The sequence below is a fragment of the Malania oleifera genome, chromosome 9 (assembly GCF_029873635.1).
Source record: "Malania oleifera isolate guangnan ecotype guangnan chromosome 9, ASM2987363v1, whole genome shotgun sequence".
NCBI lineage: Eukaryota > Viridiplantae > Streptophyta > Magnoliopsida > Santalales > Ximeniaceae > Malania > Malania oleifera.
This window is the reverse complement of record NC_080425.1, coordinates 73,326,581-73,339,685: the sequence shown is the minus strand read 5'-3', so window position 1 is coordinate 73,339,685 and position 13,105 is coordinate 73,326,581.

The following is a 13,105-nucleotide window of genomic DNA, read 5'->3' as shown; positions in this document are numbered from 1 at the left end:
ATATTTTCCGCTGCTTAGGTGTCCGCTGTGTATTACAAGTGCATCCTCGGCACCTATGGGTTTAGGTTGATTTTTCTATATTGGTATCAGGGTTATTATTAAAAATGATATTTATGTATGTGAGGAGAAAAATTTATGATAAAATAGGCAGGTCATTATATCGAAGGTATTCGGGTGTCCAACCTATGTTCACGTATCTAAGTGAGGAGAGGTCTAAGCTTGACCCAAAGTCTCATCATTGCATCTTTTTGGGATATCCACAAGGTGTAAAGGGGTACAAGCTGTGGGGCCCAGTGGCAAATAAGGTGGTGATCAGTAGAGATGTAGTCTTTGATGAGAAGGCTATGTTGAAGCATACTCAAGAGTATGATGAACAGAAACAGGAACCAGAATGTAAAGACCCAGAAAATTTAATTAATGAAAGTAATAAAAGAAAAGAAATGAAAGAGAGGGGAAATTAAAAAAGAGTGATCAACAAGGGTTCGTCGACGAACCCAGGGTTTTCGTCGGCGAATGTCCCTATAGGTCTCGTCGATGAAGCACACGTGTCTCGTCGACGAGAAGATATCGAGAGTCTGGAAATTTTAGAGAATTTCAAGTTTGTTGATGAACCAGCCTCCTCGTCGACGAGGTGCCTTAATGGGCTCGTCGACGAATTACTTGAACTCGTCGATGAATGCTGGCCTATAAATAGTAAAACCCTCATTTTTCAGTGTGAATCTCTCCTCTCTCTCTCTCTCTCTCTCTCTCTCTCTCTCTCTCTCTCTCTCTCTCTCTCTCACACACCTATGATTTTCACTCTCTCTTTCTCTCTCTCTTCAATTTCGACTTCATTATAGCCTGGACTAACGATTAAGGACCGCCACGAGGTTCGTGGGAAGATTCTTTATAACTTAGCTGGAGCATATTTTCAATTTGGAGTTCTACGGCACCATCCCAAAATTAGGATAAGTAAGTTATTTTAGGATTTAAGTATTTATTTGGAGTATATAGGGCCTAGGAAGTGTTAAATGAGAATTGTTCTAGGAGTTGAGTTGACTAATTTGGGAAAAACGTGATTTTTAGGGTTTTGAGTTTCAGACGCCGCGGGCGTAGGATTTGAGCTTTTTACGAATCTCTCAGTAAGTCAGGTAAGAGGAATAAATTATAACAGGTATTTTGAGTACTACTAGTTGAATTAATACGTGAAAATGTGAATATGTTATATTTTTTTTGAAATTATTATGATATGAATATCAGATAAAAAGTGTGCTTGGATCTTGAAGACACAAATGCCCAGACGAGTATTAATTCTTTGGAGTGCAGGCAATGACTTTAACAATGGAATTCACAGCTCTCACGAGATATTCAAAATATGTTCAATGCTCCCAATCTATGCAAAAAGTGGTGCTCTAGGGTTTAGAAAGTATATTTATATGTGTTCTCAGCCCTAGAATGAATCCTAGCCATTGGATCTATTAAAAACTAGTTTTTTCATCCATGTTTGCGCTGGAACGTAAGTCAGCGCCCTGACATTCGTCGACGAGTGGGTAAGTTCGTCGATGAGTGTATAACACTCATTCTTCGATGAGGCTATGAGTTTGTCGATGAGAGCCTTGTTTGAAATTTTAGTGCTCTCGGTATATTCTCATCGACAAGACAATGTGTTCGTCGCCGAGTGGCCTTCATGAGTTCATCGACGAGACCAAGCGGTTCGTCGACGAGGCCTTTAATAATTCTCCTCGAAAAATCATTTCAACTTAGAACTATTTCAAATAAATTTTTCATAAGATGCATGAGTCCTAAGGTCAGTCTAAGATGTAATTGAGCTTCAAAACATATCATATGACATGTAAATACATCAAATCTAGATACCAATTCTCGTTTAAGTCTTCAACTTGGAGCTTGTTCCTTCATCCTTCTTTGCTTTTAGTTCTATGGGTTGTGCTAGATGTATATGCTTTACTCCTCGTGGCTATTCACCTTTCATGCATTCCGTGCATGCTAAATAATATTCCTGCTCACAAACTCAATGCACAAATCATATACCAAGTGATTTGTCATTATCAAAATAGGATTGGACTTATAGAGTCAACATTTATGATCATAAAAACTACGTAGTTTGGAAATTAAATAATGTAAGAACCCAAACCGTAGCATGTTGATTAAATATTCGAAAGAAGGGTAAATTGGAAATTTGGGTAAGCTTCGTCGATGAAGCCAAAGTTCGTCGACAAAGTCCCTATTGTTCTCAGTGACAAAATTCAATGTCTCGTCGATGAGGAGATCCCGAGGGATTTTGGAAAATCCAAAACCTCGAGCTCGTCAACGAGGACGCCAATTCGTCGACGAATCCACCCAAGTCAAAAAGCTATAAATATCCAAATGAGTTGTTTCCAAGCTAAGTTAGCTTAAAAATCTCTCCCTCTCTATCTAAATTCGAAGCTCTATCTCTCTCTCTTGATTTCTTTGTCGTTTGACGCCTGATTCATAAATTCGACGTTACTGCGAGGATCAGGGAAGGATTCTTTACGTTTCTAGCGAAATCAGAATCTCATTTTGAGCAGTTTCGGGTTTCAAGCCAAATTCGAGGTAAGGCTCGATTTTCATTTCTATGTCAGAATATGAATAGTAGTAAGGATTGTAAGCATGTATCGTACTGTGGTTTTTAGGTTTTGGAGTCTCGGTTTATAGTTTTGGGGACCGTAGAGTTCGTAGTTGGAATTCGGGTTAAGGTAAGGGAATTTAGTTTATATCAGTTACTTTTTGAAATCAGGATTGGTAAGCTTGTAGGCTACGATCGTATGTATGTTTTGGTATATTATTTAGGGAAATCTATCAGGTAAAAATATGAGATTTTCGGGTTACTGTTTTCGGGAAAGTTAGGGATTTCGGGTATCATCTCTGCTTTGTTTGGAAAACCGTTTGTTTTGTTTAAGCTGTATTATTGAGATGACTGTTATCCATATTTGTATAAACTGTATACTTGAATTGGAAAACTATATGATTTTTCGTAAACCAAATAAGTGTGGAATGTATGGTTGTATGTAATTGTTCCAAGTATTTTGAAAACAGCGATGTGGCGGCTAATTACCGTACGCTGATGAGTATAGGAACGTGAGTTCCAAAATGATTCTAGGTTTTGTGAAATCGGCTTGGGGCGGCTAATCACCGTACGCCGAAACAGCTATGTGGCGGCTAATTACAGTATGCTGCGCCATGTATCAGTGTCAAAACTGTGGGCGAGAGTGTCTGGCTCTATATCCGAGGGTGTGAAATATCACCGCGTATCCCAGCTGGTCATAGAGGGGTGTGAGTTACACTGTATTGGAAATGTAATCGTTGTGAAGCTTCGGATTTCATAGAGTAGATGCATATTATGTGAGTTACATTGTATTGGCAACATAATTGCTGGGAAGCTTCGGGTTTCATAGAGTAGTTGTGTATTAGTGTGACGACACTGACCATATGTTTGGGTATCGTATGTACTGGAATGGATTTGTGAAAATACTGGAACTGTATGGAAATGTTTTCGAGCAGTATCGTATTATATAGTGTTATGTTTTACGTAAAATAACACCGGTATGTCACACACAAATATAACCTACTTTCTTCCTTACTGAGAGGTGTCTCACCCCAAATGTACGTACAAAAGTTTTTTCAGGTCCATTAGGTAGCCGTAATTAGCATCCAAGCATTTGGAAGCGGGGGTGTCGTTAGCTGTTGTTAGTGCCTATTTAGGTACGAGTTTTGTATCCGGGTTGTTGTGATGGTTTTGTAGACACCCAGGGTATGTTTTGTAATTATGGGAATATATATCCTAGCTTTGTATAGACTCTGGTATGGTACTGTATATGTATAGAAAGATTGTATTTCCCTGTGTATCTAATGAGTATAGATGTGTATTTTTATGATTATAAGGGCATCTGTGTACCCTACGAGGTCAGACCCTCATTTGGTATTTTATCATGTATGTTTTAATTGATACAGAGACAGGTTAGGTTACTATAATCACACCTAGGACCCATCTGCGGGTTCGAGGCGTGACAGTTTGGTATCAGAGTTAACCCGGTTGTTAGGTCTTGTAGACTTCTTTAGGTGTATTAATGTGTACATACCAGAGTATAGGATGTAGGAAATGGGTAGTTTAGGTCGAGGATTGTGTTGTTGCTAGATGAGGACTCATTGGCGGTTTTCAGTGTCCTTCCTGGAATGACGATTTCAGAAAGATCACTACAAACCATTGATGGATTCGTGTCAGTGTGATGGGACATGCCTAGACCCATGGGATTGGTAGTTAACATGATTAGGTGTTTGATTGTGTTAACTGTGTATGATATAAAAAGTCTAATCAATTCCTATTGTTTTCATAATAGAGGCCAAGGATAATAACTTAGAGAGTGGCTTCAAGGAGACGGCGAGCGATGAGTCTCCTTTTGTGTCTCGTGGTTTGGCAAGGCAGGTTATCCGAGAGATCGGGCAGAGTGTTAGGAGACGCAAGAACTCTCCTACCGACGCGGGGTGTACCATCGAGAGGTTCACACGCATGCACCCTCTGATATTTATGGGAGGACCTGATCCAATTATGGTGGAGGACTGGGTCGAGAAGACCGAGAGGATTTTGGAAGTCCTCCACTACACTGATAGGCAGAAGGTCGTGTACGCTACCTTCTAGCTAACTAGGGAGGCAGGGCATTGGTGGACTGCGGTGAGTCTACTTGAGAGGCAGAGAGCTGGTCCATCTGGTATGATGTGGGGCCACTTCAAGGAGGTATTTTTCAAGAGGTACTTCTCGGTCTCCACTCGAGATGTGAAGGCCGATGAGTTCTCGAGCCTAATGCAGGGAACTCTGACGGTGCAGAGGTATGCCGCCAGATTTATCGAGTTATCTCGGTTTGTGTCGTACTTGGTTCTGAATGAGTACGAGAAGGCTCAGAGGTTTGAGAGGGGTCTGAGGAAAGACATCCGCCATCTTGTGGGGATGCTACAGATCCGTAAGTTCTCTATTTTGGTGGATAAAGCCACCATAGTTGAGATCAACCTTCTGGGAGATGAGATGGTGCAGGATCAGGGGACGAGGTTGGTATCTTCTAGTTCTTAGACTGTTCCTCGGCAGGGAGAGTGGAAGAAGAAGAAGAACTACAATTCAGGTTATCGACAAAATACCGAGTAGTAGAGTCATCAGCGGGATCCATCCTCCGCACCGTGCGCCAAGTGCCGTAAAAGGCACGATGGTGAATGTCAGCCATTCTGGGGAAACTACTACAACTATGGCAAGCCAGGCCACATGTCACGGAGCTATTAGGCACCGAGGAGAGATATGCCTGCACAGAACCAGAACCGTGGGAGTAGTCTGATGCCTCGAGGAAACTACCAGGAAACCACGGCTCCAACGAGGGTATATTCACTGACTCCAGGGGATGCGAAACACACTAGGAACGTGGTGACAGGTACCATGTTACTGCTTTTGAATAGATCTGTTGTTTTATTTGATTCGGGAGCAACCCATTCGTTTATATCTGCTAGTTTTGTGAAGTTATGTGGGGTTGAAACCCGAGCTATGGATGAGAGATTGTCTGTGGCTATGCCGACTGGGAGTGTAACGATCTGTGGTAAGATGTTAGGAAACTGCCCAGTTGTAATTCAAGGGAGACTGCTACCAGCGAATCTTGTAGTATACAACATGTCTGGTTTTGATGTCATACTGGGGATGGATTGGCTATTCTCCAGTTTTGCGGTGATTGATTGTCGTAGGAAAGTAGTAGTGTTCATACCTCCTGGGGAGCGGGAGTTTGAGTTCGTGGGATTGTGTGTGCGTTCGACGCCACAGATTCTATCAGCATTACAAGCGAGGAGGCTACTCTTGGACGGATGTCAGGGGTACCTAGCTTGCGTGAAGGAACCTCTACGGGAGAAGTTGAGGCTCGAGGATATTTGAGTGGTCAACGAGTTTCCAAATGTGTTTCCTAATGATTTATCCGGTTTACCTTCGGATTGTGAGGTGGAGTTTGGGATAGAGTTGTTGCCTAGCAAGGCACCAATCTCTAAAGCTCCATATCGGATGGTTCCAGCAGAATTTCGAGAGTTAAAGGAGCAGTTGCAGGAACTACTGAACCAGGGTTTTATTCGACCGAGTGTTTCGCCCTAGGAAGCTCCAGTTTTGTTTGTGAAGAAGAAGGATAGGTCGATGCGTATGTGCATTGATTACTGTGAGATTAACAAAGTGACGGTGAAGAAACGTTACCCTTTGCCTCGTATAGATGATCTCTTTGACCAGTTGCAGGAAACGCATATCTTTTTGAAGATCGACCTATGATTAGGCTATCATCAGGAGAGGGTTAGATATGAGAATGTAGCGAAGACTGCTTTCCAAACCAGATACGGCCACTATAAGTTCTTGGCTATGCCGTTTGGTTTGACCAATGCCCCGACAGTGTTCATGGATCTGATGAACAGGGTTTTCCATGAGTACCTAGACCAGTTTGTAGTGGTGTTTATCGATGACATTCTAGTATACTGGAGGAGTTCGAAAGAGCATGAAAACCATCTGAGGTTGGTGCTACAAATTCTGGGAAAGGAAGTTGTATGCCAAGTTGAAGAAGTGTGAATTCTAGTTAAATCAGGTCGCGTTCTTAGGCCATGTGGTGTCTAAGGGTGGTATCTCAGTTGATCCTAGCAAGATTGAAGCTATGGTCGACTGGGCGAGACCGAAGAGTGTGCAGGAGGTTCGGAGTTTTCTAGGACTGGAGGTTTACTATCGTGGGTTTGTAAAGGGTTTCTCTAAATTGTCTGGACCTTTGACACGATTGACTAAGAAGGGGTGAAGTTTGACTGGACTAGTGATTGCGAGCAGTACTTTTTTGAGTTGAAGCACTGGCTGGTTGTTGCTCCAGTATTGACCATTCCTTCGGAGGATAGCGATTTTTTTATCTATAGCGACGCGTCCCTGAAGGGTTTAGGATATGTGCTTATGCAATAGGGTAAGGTAGTAGCTTATGCTTCACGGTAGCTTAAGGAGTATGAGAAGAATTACCCTACGCATGATCTGGAATTGGCCGTTGTAGTTTATGCACTGAAGATCTGGCGACACTACTTGTACAGTATTCAGTGTGAGATTTTCACTGACCACAAAAGCCTCAGGTACTTTTTCACGTAGAAGGAGCTGAATATGAGGCAAAGGTGGTGGCTAGAGTTGATTAAGGACTGCGAGTGCACGATCAGTTATCACCTAGGGAAATCTAATGTGGTAGCTGACGCGTTGAGTCGGAAGTCAGAGCATGCAACAATATCTGCAATTGTAGCTTAGCATCATGTCAGATGGGATCTGGAAAGCCTTGGTGTGGAGTTGGTGTTTGGTGATCATCAGGCTTTCATTGCTAGCTTGGTGATCCAATCGACCTTGTTTGAGCGTATTAAAGTCGCGCAGGCTAATGATGCGGAGTTAGTTGAGATTGTGGAGAAGGTACAACAGGGATTGGATGCAGATTTTAACATATCTGACACTGGTGTGTTGAGGTTTGGGACCAGGCTGTGTGTTCCAAATGATGACGAGATCAAAAGGACGATTCTGGAGGAAGCACATCGTTCTTTGTATATGGTACACCTAGGTAGTACGAAGATGTATCGGGATATGCGCGAGTCCTTTTGGTGGAGCAGTATGAAGAGGGATATTGGCCGATTCGTGGAGCAGTGTCTGATGTGTCAACAGGTGAGAGCTGAACATCAGAGGCCAGTAGGGCCGTTGCAACCTTTGCCTATTCTGGTGTGGAAATGGGAGCACATTTCCATGGACTTTGTTACCGGATTGCCGGCAACGCTTCACGGGCAGAATGCTATTTGGGTAATCGTGGACAGGTTGACGAAATCTGCTCACTTTGTACCAATGAAGGTTAGCTACCCTTTGAGTAGGCTAGCAAACCAGTATGTGCATGAGATAGTGAGAATGCACGGAGTACTGGGGTCCATTGTTTCAGATCGAGATACAAGGTTTACTTCTTGATTCTAGAAGAGCTTGTAGGAAGCGTTGGGGACGAAGCTTACTTTCAGTACAGCGTTTCACCCCCAAACTGATAAACAGTCGGAGAGGATGATACAGATCTTAGAGGATATGTTACGGGCTTGTGTATTAGACTTCGGTGGTAGTTGGATTCAGTTTCTGCCATTAGTGGAGTTTGCCTATAACAATAACTTCCAGGCTAGTATCGGTATGGCACCGTTTGAGGCTCTATATGGTCAGAGGTGTCGATCTCCTTTGTATTGGGATAAGGTTGGTGAACGTCAGGTTTTAGGACCTAAACTCGTGCAGCAAGCATTTGAGAAGGTGGGTTTGATCCGGGAGAGGATTAGATCGGCTTAGAGTTGGCAGAAGAGTTAAGCGGATGTTTGCCGCCGTGAGTTGGAGTTTGAGCTGGGGGGTAAGGTATTCCTTAGACTCGCTCCGATGAAGGGAGTGATGAAATTCAAGAAGAAAGACAAGTTGATCTCGAGGTATACTGGACCATTTGATAGTCTTGAATGGGTGGGTCCAGTAGCCTACCGAATTGCACTTCCCCCTACGCTCTCGAGGATCCATGATGTATTTCACATATTCATGTTGAGGAGGTACGTGTCGAATCTATCGCATATTATTAGTTATGAGTCTTTGGAACTTGGGGATGCTTTGGCATAGGAGGAAGTACCAGTTCAGATTCTGGACTGGAAGGTTCAGAAGTTGTGTACTAAGGAAATACCATTAGTAAAGGTATTGTGGCGAAATCACGCGGTTAAGGAAGCTTCTTGGGAATCGGAGGCAAAAATACGTCGGAAGTATCTGCAGTTGTTCTGAGTAGTAGTCTTGATAGCAGAGTCGGTATGGGTATGTATGTATGTAGTACTCTGTTATCATAGTAATATTGTGTGGTTAGTCTTTTGGAGAGTCTTGTAGTATTGTGAGCTCCCGAGACCGTGTATGTATGTAACCATGATATTCCTCCTTCATAAGTGAGGGAATGTATGTATGTATGTATCGTAACAGGGCTGCATTTAAATGGCCGCCGGTTCTTCTTAGAGTATGTATGTATCGCAACGGGGCTACATATAAATGGCCGCCGGTTCTTCTTAGTGTAAGTATGTATTGTGACGGGGCTGCGTATAAATGGCCACTGGTTCATCTTAGAGTGTGTATGTATTTGGTAGTATGAATGTGTTCGTAATGAGAGATTGCAAATTTCGAGGACGAATTTTTTGCAAAGAGGGGAGGTTATAAGAACCTGAACCGTAGTATGTGGATTAAGTATTCGAAAGAAGGGTAAAGCGGAAATTTGGGAAAGCTTCATCGACGAAGCCAGAGTTCGTCGACGAAGTCCTTATTGTTCTCGGCGACGAAATTCAGTGTCTCATCGACGAGGAGATCCCAAGGGATTTTGGAAAATATAGAACCTCGAGCTCATCAACGAGGCCACCATCTCATCAACGAAGGTAATGGCAGACTTGTCAACGAGGATGCTAATTCATTGAAAAATCCACCTGAGTCAAAGGGCTATAAATATCCAAATGAGTTACTTCCAAGCTAAGTTAGCTTAAAAATATCCCCTTCTCTCTCTAGAATTCGAAGCTCTCTCTCTCTCTTTTGATTTTTTCACCGTTTGTCGCCTGATTCATAAATCTGACGTTATTGCGAGGATTAGGGAAGGATTCTTTACGTTTCTCAAAATCTTGTTTCGAGCATCTTGGGGTTTCGGGCAAAAATTAAGGCAAGGCTCGGTTTTCATTTTTGTTTCAGAATATGTATAATAGTAAGGATTGTAAGCATGTATCGTACTGTGGTTTGTAGGTTTTGGAGTCTTGGTTCATAGTTTTGGGGACCGTAGAGTTCGTAGTTGAAATTCGAGTTAAGGTAAGGGGATTCAGTTTATATCAGTTACTTTTCAAAATCGGGATCGGTAAGCTTGTAGGCTACAATCGTATGTATGTTTTGGTATCTTATTTAGGGAAATCTATCAGCTAAAAATATGGGATTTTCGGGTTATAGTTTTCGAGAAAGTTGGGGATTTTGGGTATCATATCTGCTTTGTTTGGAAAACCGTTTGTTTTGTTTAAATTGTATTATTGAGATGACTGTTATCCATATTTGTATAAATTGAATACTTGAATTGGAAAACGATATGATTTGTCATAAACCAAATAAGTGTGGAATGTATGGTTGTATGTAATTGTTCTAGGTATTTTGTAAAACAACAATGCGGTGGCTAATTACCGTACGCTGATGAGTATAGGAATGTGAGGTCCAAAATTATTCCAGGTTTTGTGAAATCGGCTAGGGGTGGCTAATTACCGTACACAGAAATAGCCATGTGACGGCTAATTATCGTACACTATGCCATGTACCCGTGTCAAAACCATGGGCAAGAATGTCCAGCTCTATATCTGAGGGTATGAAATATCATCGCGTATTCCAGCTGGTCACCGAGGGGTGTGAGCTACACTGTATTGGCAATGTAATGGCTGTGAAGCTTCGGATTTCATGGAGTATTTGCGTATTAGTGTGAGCTACATCGTATTAGCAACGTAATCGCTATGAAGTTTCGGGTTTCATAGAGTAGTTGCGTATTAGTGTGACGACACTGATCGTGTGTTTGGATATTGTATGTACTAGAATGGATTTTTGAAAATACTGGAACTGTATGGATCAGTATGGGACCGTATGGAAATGTTTTCGAACAATATTGTATTGTATAGTGTTATGTTTTATGTAAAATAACACTGGTATGCCACACACTAATATAACCTGCTTTCTTCCTTACTGAGAGGTGTCTCACCCCAAATGTACATACAAATGTTTTTTCAGGTCCATCAGGTAGCCATAATTAGCATCCTAGCATTTGGAAGCGAGGGTGTCGTTAGCTGCTGTTAGTGCCTGTTTAGGTACGATTTTTATATCTGGGTTGTCGTGATGGTTTTGTAGACACCCGAGGTACGTTTTGTAATTATAGGAATGTCTATCCTAGCTTTGTATAGACTTTGGTATGGTACTATATATGTATAGAAAGACTGTATTCCGCTGTGTATCTGGTGAGTATGGATGTGTATGTTTATGATTGTAAGGGCATCCGTGTATCCCACGGCGTCGGACCCTCATTTGGTATTGTATCATACATGTTTTAATTGATACAAAGACATATTAGGTTACTATAATCACACCTGGGACCCATCGGGTTCAGGGCATGACAAATAAACTGAAGTTTAATTTGTTTTTGAGCTTGCGGAAACCGAAAGGGAGTATATTGGTTGATCAATAATTTGTGGAAACCATAAGGGTGTACATTGATTGGTTAACACCCAACAACTCTTTAACTGATAGTTTATTTAAAGTCTAAGCTTTTGGAAAGATTGTTGATTGTGTAGCAAATTGAGAAATCAAATCCATTAACAATAGGGCTTCAAAACAGCATATATTCACTGGGTTATAAAAGAAGTTCTATCTTGAATTCTTGCTAAAGGTTGAAAAGTGCTACAGCTGTTATTTTGATTGGATTGTGGTTGATTTGATTGTTTGTTTATTATTTATTTGTGTTGTGGATTGTAGATTGATTTAAACTAAGTAAGTTTTGTAAAGAGGTAGTTAAAAGGATTAAGAATTTAGTAAAGCATTAAAAGAAAATTTTAATAACCCAATTCACCCCCCCTCTTGGGACTATACCTCAACTTTCACGTATGCTGCTTGCTTATACCGCTTTTAAGAACTTTAAATTGTATTAAATGGATGTTAAAAGCGCATTTCTTAATGGTTACATTAATGAAGAAGTGTATGTAAAACAACCACCCGATTTTGAAAATCATAAATATCCTGATCATGTATACCGTTTGTCCAAAGCCTTGAACGGATTGAAACAAGCTCTTAGAAGTTAGTATGAGTGGCGTAGTGGTTTTCTATTAGAGAATGGGTTTACCCGTGGAAAAATTGACACTACACTTTTCATAAAATCTTAGAATGATGATATGCTCCTTATTCAAATTTATGGTGATGATATATTTTTTGGAACAACTAATGATGATCTGTGTAATGAGTTTGTCATATGCATGCAAAGTGAATTCGAAATGAGCATGATGGGTGAACTAAGTTTCTTCGTAGGACTCCAAATTAAACAGGCTAAATATGGGACTTTCATTTTCCAATCTAAATATGTTAGGGACTTGCTAAATAGATTTAATATGGAAGATGGTAAAATTCTTGGCACTTCTATGAGTTCTTCCATCAAACGTGATAAAGATGAGCAAGGAATCCTTGTAGATGTGAAATTATATCGTGGCATGATTGGTAGTCTCCTATACCTCACAGCTAGTCGACCTGATATCATGTTTAGTGTGTGTATGTGTGCTAGGTTTCAGGCCAATCCTAAGAAGTCTCATTTATTAGCAGTCAAAAGAATTATTAGGTACCTAGTTGGAACTGTAGAATTACGCTTATGGTACCCTAAACATACAACATTTGAGATTGTTGGTTATACTAATGCTGACTTTGTTGGTAGTAAGGTTGATAGGAAGAGTACTAGCGGCACTTGTCACTATTTAGGACAATCTCTGGTTTCTTAGTTTTCCAAGAAACAGAACTCAATTGCCTTATCTACAGCCGAAATAGAATATATTGCGGCTGGAAGTTGTTGTGCTCAAACGCTCTATATGAAACAACAACTCACGAATTTTGGATTGCACTACGATGCAGTTCCCATTAAATGTGATAATACTAGTGCAATTAATATTTCTAGAAATCCTATCTCACATTCACAAACCAAACATATTGAGATTAGACATCATTTTCTTCGTGAACATGTGTAGAAAGCGAATGTGGTACTTGAGTTTGTGTGCGCAAATGAGCAGTGGACTGATATTTTTACCAAACCACTTTCAAAAGATAGATTCATACAAATTAGATGTGAGTTAGGTCTAATATATTATAAAGATGCCTCCTAGATTTTTATTGAGTGCACAAACTTAGGGGGAGCTTCCTAACAATTGGCATCACTTTAAATCTATCATTGCATTATACTTTATGAGTATATATGTGTTTTGCAAATGCATGACTATCATATCTCTTGCATATTGATAGTTATATTTATATTTTATGTCTTGATCATACTGGACTGTTTGA